The following is a 10081-nucleotide window of genomic DNA, read 5'->3' as shown; positions in this document are numbered from 1 at the left end:
ACAATATTTAAACGCTGCAATGTAACGGAATATCTAGAATTAGAACAATATTTAAACGCTGCAATGTAACAGAATATCTAGATTTAGAACAATATTTAAACACTGCAATGTAACGGAATATCTAGATTTAGAACAATATTAAAAATTCTAAAAGTGCCAACTCTCGAAATACTATGTACGTATGCTTAACTCCACTAAGAGACTCAGAGCTGGTATGAAAGGACAAGAGCAACACTGTGTCCTGAATGAATCACCTACACATGTACAGTGCATTAGGAAAGTATTCAGTTCCCTTGACTTTTCCACATTTCATTAAATTACAGCCTTATTCTAAAATGGATTGAACAAAAAAATGTCTGCATCAATCTACACACAATACCCCTCGATGACAAAGCGAAAACAGGGTTTTAGACATTTTTGCTAATAAAACAATTAAATAAGGAATACCTTATTTACATAAGAATTCAGACCCTTTGCTATGAGAATCAAAATTGAGCTCAGGTGCATCCTGTTTCCATTGATCATCCTTGAGATGTTTCCACAACTTGATTCGAGTCCACCTGTAGTAAATTAAATTGAATGGACATGATTTGAAAAGGCATACACCCGTCTATATAAGGACCCACATTTGATAGTTCATGTCAGAGCAAAAACCAAGCCATGAGGTTGACGGGATTGTCCGTAGAGCTCCGAGACAGCGTTGCGTCGAGGCACAGATCTGGGGAATAGTACCCAAACAATTCTGCAGCGATGAAGGTCCCCGAGAACACGGTGGCCTACAACATTCTTAAATGGAAGAAGATTGGAACCACCAAGAATCTTCCTAGAGCTGCTCGCCCAGCCACACTGAGCAATCGAGGGAGAAGGACCTTGGTCAGGGAGGTGACCAAGAACCCGATGGTCACTCTGACAGAGCTCCAGAGTTCCTCTGTGGAGATGGGTGAACCTTCCAGAAGGACAACCATCTATGCAGCACTTCACCAATCAGGCCTTTATGGTAGAGTGGCCAGACGGAAGCCTCAGTAAAAGGCAAATGACAGCCCGCTTGAAGTTTGCCAAAAGGCACCTAAATGACTCTCAGACCATGACAAGCAAAATTCTCTGGTCTGATGAAACCAAGATTGAAGTCTTTGGCCTGAAACATGCAACCATCCCTACAGTGAAGCATGCTGGTGGCAGCATCATGCTGTGTCTATTTTTATCAGCAGCAGGGACTGGGAGACTAGTCAGGATCAAGACAAAGATGAATGGAGTAATGTACAGAGAGGTCCTTGATGAAAACCTCCTCCGGAGAGCTCAGGACCTCAGACTGGGGCGAAGGTTCACCTTCCAACAGGACAACGACCCTAAGTACACAGCCAAGACAATGCATGAGTGGTTTTGGGACAAGTCTCTGAAAGTCCTTGAGTGGCCCAGCCAGAGCCCGGACTTGAACCCGATCCAACATCTCTGGAGAGACTAGAAAAGAGCTGTGCAGCGATGCTCCCCATCCAACCTGACAGAGTTTGAGAGGATCTGCAGAGAAGAATGGGACAAACTCCCTAAATACAGATGTGACACGCTTGTAGCGTTATACCCAAGAAGACACATGGATGTAATCGTTGCCGAAGGTGCTTCAACAAAGTACTGAGTAAAGGGTCTGAATGCTTAAGGAAATGTAATATCTCCTTCTTTTTTTAAATATACATTTGCAAAAAATATATATTTTGTATATTTATATATTCTGCAGGCTATGTGCATATTTTGTTTGCATTGTCATTTTTCGGGTAATGTGTGTAGATTGATGAGGGGAAAAAAATATTGAATCCATTTTAGAATAGGGCTGTAATGTAACAACATGTCGGAAAAGTCTGAAGGTCTGACTCCTTTCCAAATGCCCTGTATACAGTACCAGTCAAACGTTTGGACACACCTACTCAGTCAAGGGTTTTCTTTATTTTCATTATTTTCTACATTGTAGAACAGTGAAGACATCACACCTATGAAATAACACATATGGAATCATGCAGTAACCAAAAAAGTGTTTCAAAGTAGCCACCCTTTGCCTTCATTACAGCTCTTGGCACTAGCTTCAAGAGGTAGTCACCTGGAATTATTTCCCAACAGTCTTGAAGGAGTTCCCACATATGCTGAGCACTTGTTGGCTGCTTTTCCTTCACTCTGCAGTCCAACTCATCCCGAGCTATCTCAATTGGGTTGAAGTTGGGTGATTGTGAAGGCCAGGTCATCTGATGCAGGACTCATCACTCTCCTTCTTGGTCAAATAGCCCTTACACAGCCTGGAGATGAATTTTGTGTCATTGTCCTATTGAAAAACAAGACAATGCGTTTAGTCCCAATAAGCGCAAACCAGATGGGATGGATTATCGCTGCAGAATGCTGTGGTAGCCATGCTGGTTAAGTGTACCTTGAAATGAAAAAACAAAAACACAGACAGTCTCACCAGCAAAGTACACCCACACCATCACATCTCATCCTCCATGCTACATGGCTGGAACCACACATCTGGAGATCATCCGTTCACATACTCTGCGTCTCAAGACACGGCGATTGGAACCAAAAATCTCAAATTTGGACTCATCAGACCAAAGGACAGATTTCCACTGGTCTAATATCAATTGCACATGTTTCTTGGCCCAAGTAAATCTCTTATTATTATTGGTGTCCTTGAGTAGTGGTTTCTTTGCAGCAATTCGTGCATGAAGGCCTGATTCACTCAGTCTCCACTGAACAGTTGATGTTGAGATGGGTCTGTTACTTACTCTATGAAGCATTTATTTGGGGTGCATTCTGAGATGCATTTAATTGCCGATGTCTGAGGCTGGTAACTCTAATGAACTTATGCTCACAGCAGAGGTAACTCTGGGTCTTCCTTTCCTGTGTCGGTCCTAATGAGAGCCAGTTAACTCTAATGAACTTCTCCTCTGCAGCAGAGGTAACTCTGGGTCTTCTTTTCCTGTGTCGGTCCTAATGAGATCCAGTTAACTCTAATGAACTTCTCCTCTGCAGCAGAGGTAACTCTGGGTCTTCCTTTCCTGTGGCGGTCCTCATGAGATCCAGTTAACTCTAATGAACTTCTCCTCTGCAGCAGAGGTAACTCTGGGTCTTCTTTTCCTGTGTCGGTCCTCATGAGAGCCAGTTAACTCTAATGAACTTATCCTCTGCAGCAGAGGTAACTCTGGGTCTTCCTTTCCTGTGGCGGTCCTCATGAGATCCAGTTAACTCTAATGAACTTACGCTCACAAGAAACTCTGGGTCTTCTTTTCCTGTGTCGGTCCTAATGAGAGCCAGTTTCATCACAGCGCATGATGGTTTTTGCGACATCACTTAAAGAAACTTTCAGTTCTTGAATTTTCCAGATTGATTGACCTTCATGTCTTAAAGTAATGATGGACTGTCATTTCTCTTTGCTTATTTTAGCAGTTCTTGCCATAATATGCACTTGGTCTTTTACCAAACAGGGCTGTCTTCTGTATACCACCTCTACCTTGTCACAACACAACTGATGGGCTCAAACTCATTAAGAAGGAAATAAATTCCACAAATTAACAAGGCACACCTGTTAATTGAAATGCGTTCCAGGTGACTACCTCATGAAGCTGGTTGAGAGAATGCCAAGAGTGTGTGAAGCTGTCATCAAGGCAAATGGTGGCTACTTTGAAAAATTTGTTTAACACCTTTTTTGGTTACTACATGATTCCATATGTGTTATTTCATAGTTTCGATGTATTCACTATTATTCTACAATGTAGAAAATAGTAGAAATAAAGAAAAACCCTTGAATGAGTAGGTGTGTCTAAACATTTGACTGGTTCTGTTTATTAACATATATGTACTGTACTATACATGGAAGACTTTTCACAACACTTACCGTTTTGCTCCTATTCTGCCATGACAACAGCAGTGTTATATCATTATTTTGTCATAACTCCAATGAGACACACATTCTTCCTTGAGGAGTGTGTAAATTCGAGGTCTGAGACTTATAGCAGGTACCTGTCTGCAGGGAGGTGAGGTGAGCCTCCTCACATCGCTGTAAGATCAGCTGGTTCACTCAGGCAGAATGGTAAATGGTGTTTGTCTCCTGTCTCACTCCATTATGGTCCAATGTGCATGGCAGTTGTTTGTTATTGTCACTGTCTTGCTGTGAAAATGGCAGATGCTCTCGTCTTTCCATTGACTGGCACCCCCTCATCCCTCCCTCCCCCATCCCTCCTCCAGTGGGCGATAAGAGCTATCTGAGAGGAGGAGGAGGGCGGGGGGAGGCAGTCAGGTAGGCAACATATAAAGAGGGGTCTTGCCGTGACCCCATAATGAGTGGAGGAGGATGTGTGTGTGTCTGTGTGCTGTACTGTCTGAGGGTTCAGCATGGATGTATGTCTTTGGCAGTTGGACAGGTGTATTCTTGGACTTCATGAGGATATGCAAATAGGTTACAGTTTATTAAGGTTTGGTTTCTAAAACTGGAGGGATCTCTCTTCATGGGAACGCAGGCTGTTGTAGTGCGTTAACAACATGCAGGCTGTTGTAGTGAGTTAACAACTCTCTTTACTGCATGGCTTGATTCTATGTCTCCTTATGGATTATAGTACAGTAGGAACCGTCAAAGTCTTGGTGTGACTTTGTTGGATGTACAAGTTATAAACTGGTATATAGATTTTTGACTTATCTGAGCAAATGGTGGCAGTGAGGAGACAATGAAGAGGTCAGGGTTCCTTTGTGTGACAGTGCTGTGCTTGGAGTTCTTCTGTCTAATCTCCTCCCAGCCTCAGTCCAAGCGTCAGCAGTGTAGACCGGTGGTGGGTGCCTCTGTCCTGCCTGTGCTACAGAGGGACGGGAATGTGATGCTAGGGGGCCTCTTCTCTCTCCATGACATGGTGATGCAGCCTGACTTCTCCTTCACCTCCAAACCAGCCCGCTCACGCTGCACCGGGTAAGGGTCTGAGTTAGTTCTCTAGACTATGGCCGTCACCATAAAAGGATTCAATGTAAGGCTCAACCCTCTGTCCTCTCCTCTCCCACGCAGGTTTAACTTCCGGACATTCCGCTGGATGCAGACCATGATGTTTGCCATCGAAGAGATCAACAGAGATGATCATCTGCTCCCCAACTTCACTCTGGGATATAAGATATATGATTCGTGCAGTACTCCTTACAACGCCCTGAGGGCTTCTGTGGAACTGATGGGGGAGAAGGGGAAGGAGAAGTGGAGGGGGGATCCTGTCATGGCCTGGTTCCAGTGGTCATCGGGGATGGAGGTTCCACTCTGTCTCTGGTGGTGGCTCGCTTCCTGGGAGTCTTCAGAGTACCTCAGGTAGGCAGACTGACCACTTACAATTAACAGTATGCACTACTCTTCACAGCTTTAGGGTGTTACTAACAGAAGCACATTGGCTGAAGAGTTACTTCTTCCTCTAATCCTCTCTCTCTCTCTCTCTCTCTCTCTCTCTCTCTCTCTCTCTCTCTCTCTCTCTCTCTCTCTCTCTCTCTCTCTCTCTCTCTTCCTCCCTCTCTCTCTCTCTCTCCCTCTCTCTCTCTCTCTCTCTCTCTCTCCTCTCTCTCTCTCTCTCTCTCTCTCCCTCCCTCTCTCTCTCCTCTCTCTCCCTCTCTCTCTCCCTCTCTCTCTCTCTCTCTCTCTCTCTCTCTCTCTCTCTCTCTCTCTCTCTCTCTCTCTCTCTCTCTCTCTCTCTCTCTCTCTCTCTCTCTCCCTGTCTCTCTCTCTCTCTCTCTCTCTCTCTCCCTGTCTCTCTCCCTCTCTCTCTCTCTCTCTCTCTCTCTCTCTCTCTCTCTCTCTCTCTCTCTCTCTCTCTCAGGTCAGTTATTTCTCTAGCTGTGCATGTCTCAGTAACAAGGTAGAGTTCCCAGCCTTCCTCAGGACCATGCCCAGTGACTTCTTCCAGGTGACTTCTCATTCCATGTAACTCTCTAACTTCTCCACTTTCTCTCTCTGATCTAATTCCTATCGGATCTCTACTCTAGTAGCAATTGAGCGTTGGGAAATGGTTCATCAATGTCTGATTCCAGGTGGATGCTCTGGTGCAGCTCGTCCAGCACTTCAGCTGGAAATGGGTGGGTGTGGTTGCCGGGGACGATGCATATGGTCGTGGGGGAGCACAACTATTTTCTGAGAAGGTTTGTGGGATGTACTGTATAATTTTCTCCTGTGTGGATAAATACACAATGTGAATGTGTTATGGCTGAAAGTATCTGCTAAATGACCATAGTATACCTTTATAGGTGCAGAGGCTCGGTGCCTGCATGGCCCTCCATGAAATCATCCCCAAAAACCACGCGGAGGGGGCCATGGCCTCCATCGTTGCCCGTATTCGGTCCTCTGGGGCCGGCGTGGTTCTGGTGTTTGCCCTGGAGCAGGATGCTGCCGCTTTGTTTGACGAGGCCCTGCGGCAGGGTCTGACAGGGGTGCAGTGGCTGGCCAGTGAAGCCTGGAGTACAGCCTCAGTTCTCTCCACCCCTCCCCGCTTCCTCCCCATCCTCCAGGGCTCCATGGGCTTCGCCATCCGCCGAGCTGTGCACATCCCTGGACTACAGGAGTTCCTGCTGCGTCTCCATCCCTCCAGCCCAGACGCCTCCGAAGACCCGTTCCTACGCCCTTTCTGGGAGGAGGTGTTTGGGTGTAGCCTGCAGGGTGATGCGGGTGGAGATAGTCAGGGGGGTAAACCTCTGTGCTCTGGGTCTGAGGACCTGGGCAGTGTCAGGAACATCTACTCTGACGTGTCTCAGTTGAGGATATCCTATAATGTGTACAAGGCTGTGTACGCCATCGCCCACGCACTGCATGCTATGAGGAGCTGTGAGACAGGAAGAGGACCTTTCCCTCTGCATGCCTGCCCAAATACTGACAGCATACAGCCATGGCAGGTACTGGAGTGGTACTGGTCAGAAAAATGTACTGATGTTTTAAACAAGAAAAATTGTTACTTTGAAATAAAGTTTTAGACAAAACATTTTTTTTTAACTTTCATATATTGTTTTAAGTAAGAAAAGTAGTTACTTTAAAAAATAGTTTTAAACAAGCCAAATGGTTAAATTTGAAACATTCTGGATGTATGCCCGATTGTCTTTCTCTCCTCAGCTCCTGCACTACCTGAAGCAGGTGGAGTTCTCTAACTCGTTTGGTGATGAGACTAAGTTTGATGTGAACGGGGACCCAGTGGCTGTGTATGACCTGGTGAACTGGCAGTTAGGGGCAGAGGGCCAGGTGAAGTTTGTCACAGTGGGGAGGTTTGACGAGACTACTGGCCTGGGCAGGAAGAAACTATACATCCAGAAAACAGACATCATCTGGAATGGAAACCAGACGACAGTAAGGCTCTCATAAATGTCTGAACTTTTACCTTTTATTCTCTTATTTTTCTTTAAGAAATGCTGACCTAGTTAGATTTCTTTGGAAAAAAATATGATTTAATATCTTAGAAAATGAGGAGGCAAAGAATAGCTGGAGGGGATGGATGCAACAAAGAACATTCATTTTATTAAACTGCATCCAACTATCATGTCTGTTAAATATATTTTTGTTGTTGTAAGAAATTGCATTTAGTAGTTTAGTTTTCCTTTTCGGATGTATTCTTTTGAAATTCATGGTCATAGAACATGGTCTTATAATACATTCATTAAGTTGAATTTGTATCTGTATTTATTATTGTATCTCTGTTGCTCTCGTGTGCATTCGTGTTTATTCATGTTTATCTCTGTTGCTCTCGTGTGCATTCATGTTTATCTCTGTTGCTCTCGTGTGCATTTATGTTTATTCATGTTTATCTCTGTTGCTCTCGTGTGCATTCATGTTTATTCATGTTTATCTCTGTTGCTCTCGTGTGCATTTATGTTTATTCATGTTTATCTCTGTTGCTCTCGTGTGTATTTATGTTTATTCATGTTTATCTCTGTTGCTCTTCCTGTGCATTCATGTTTAATTCTGACTGAAGCAGTGTGCGATCTCCCTCCCTCCCAGGTCCCTATGTCAGTATGCAGTAGCAGCTGTCTTCCAGGGACTCGGAGGGCCATCAGGCCTCACTTCCCTGTCTGCTGCTTTGACTGTGTGGTCTGTACAGCAGGGGAGATTAGCAATCAGACAGGTGAGGCCAGTCTACAGCCTGTATGGATGTGAGAGTGTGTTGTCATAACCCAGCCTCACTACAGAAATATGTCTTGTCTCCATGTTCCCCAGATGCTATAGAGTGTGTTCGCTGCCTACCTGAGTTCTGGTCCAATGAGGAGTGTACAGCATGCATCCCCAAGCAGGTTGACTTCCTGTCCTACGGTGACACAATGGGTATGGCTCTGCTCTCCGTGGCCCTCCTGGGGTCCTTCTGCACTGCCACAGTCGTCCTCATATTTGCCTGTCACCACGCCACCCCCATCGTCAGGGCCAACAACTCTGAGCTGAGCTTCCTGCTGCTCTTCTCCTTGACTCTGTGTTTTCTGTGTTCACTTACTTTCATTGGCCGGCCCTCTGAGTGGTCCTGTATGCTTCGTCACACAGCGTTTGGGATCACCTTTGTCCTCTGCATCTCTTGTGTTCTGGGGAAAACAATAGTGGTGTTGATGGCCTTCAGGGCTAAACTTCCAGGCAGTAATGTCATGAAATGGTTTGGTCCTACACAGCAGAGAGCCTTCATCTCACTTTGTACTATGGTCCAGGTAGGAACATTGACCCAGCTGTTCTCTTCATATCATGCACCCTTGTTGGACTGTTACGTATCAACATAACAATTATTTAACTCCTCCAGGTGGTGATCTGTGCCGTGTGGCTGGCTGTTTCACCTCCCAGCCCACGCAGACTGATGTCACGTGAGAGTGCCTGTGTCATCCTCCTATGTGATGAGGGCTCAGCCCTGGGCTTCTGCCTTGTGCTGGGCTACATCGGCCTGCTGGCCTCTCTCTGTCTCCTCTTAGCCTTCCTGGGCAGAAAACTCCCAGACAACTTCAACGAGGCCAAGCTCATCACCTTCAGCATGCTGATCTTCTGTGCCGTGTGGATCTCCTTCGTCCCTGCCTACGTCAGCTCTCCTGGGAAGTACTCCACTGCCACGGAGGTGTTCGCCATCCTGGGCTCCAGTTTCGGCCTGCTGACCTGCCTCTTCCTGCCCAAATGTTACATCATTCTGTTGAAGCCTGAGAAGAACAACAGGAAACACCTCATGGCCAAGTCTGAACCTGACAAGACATTCTAGTGGATCTTACAACGTCTATATTTATATCAGGGACGGGCAACTGATGGCCCGCCCCCCCTTTTGTAGGCCCGCGGATCAATTTGCAAAACTGATCAATTTAGTTTTTTAGGACAGTCAGGTTATCAACTTAATATTGAATTTTAAGAATGGTAGAATACACAAGGTGAAATACAGAAATGTGGTTCTGTGTCAGCATTTTCCTGTTGTTGTGTCAGTCTCTCAATTAGCCCATGTCAGCTAACGTTTTTCTAGATTGCTCTAGCCAGCTATCATAAAACTGTAGTAATCATGGTCAAATTACCACTCTCATTCAGATATCATATTGAAAACTGCAAACACTTCTCTACAACCTATGGCAAAATTTGTTGAATTACAGGAAAATAGCTGTAAAATTGCTAAATCTTCTCTCTGCCACATAGGAAAATGTGTAGAATTGCAAGAAACTTGCTTTAAAACTGCACCAATTTCTCTACGCCCAATGGCAAAATGTATAGATATATACAACTTTTTCTCTGCTGTCAAAAAATAAGAAGAATTGTCTCGCAAGGATGGGGGCACTCCCAACAAAATGTAACTTAGGGCCCTCAGAAAAGACTACTGCATGTGTGGGTATGGATGTGGGTAAGCAGACCGCAAGCTACTGCTGTCCCACATGAGTTTTTTGTGGCCCCTCCCTGATTTAGATTGTGGCCCCTCCCTGATTTAGATTGTGGCCCCTCCTGATTTAGATTGTGGCCCTTCCCTGATTTAGATTGTGTGGAAATTATAATGTAGTTTCAGGAAGTTCAATCAGGAAGTCAGAATGGTCATTTAACTATATCTAGTAAGTGTAATAATACCTTTTGTTTCCTATTCTAGGGGCATAGTGGGAATGAATACAAACATGT

At 45.1% G+C, this 10081-nt stretch overlaps 1 pseudogene; it reads left to right on the top strand.

Moving 5' to 3' along the window:
- Positions 1–750: 750 nt before the first annotated feature.
- Positions 751–9194, top strand: LOC135531976 (extracellular calcium-sensing receptor-like; annotated as a pseudogene).
- Positions 9195–10081: the final 887 nt, after the last annotated feature.

This window comes from Oncorhynchus masou, unplaced genomic scaffold (genome assembly GCF_036934945.1).
Source record: "Oncorhynchus masou masou isolate Uvic2021 unplaced genomic scaffold, UVic_Omas_1.1 unplaced_scaffold_1689, whole genome shotgun sequence".
NCBI lineage: Eukaryota > Metazoa > Chordata > Actinopteri > Salmoniformes > Salmonidae > Oncorhynchus > Oncorhynchus masou.
The sequence above is the reverse complement of the archived record's forward strand: the minus strand, read 5'-3'. Positions and strand labels throughout refer to the sequence as shown.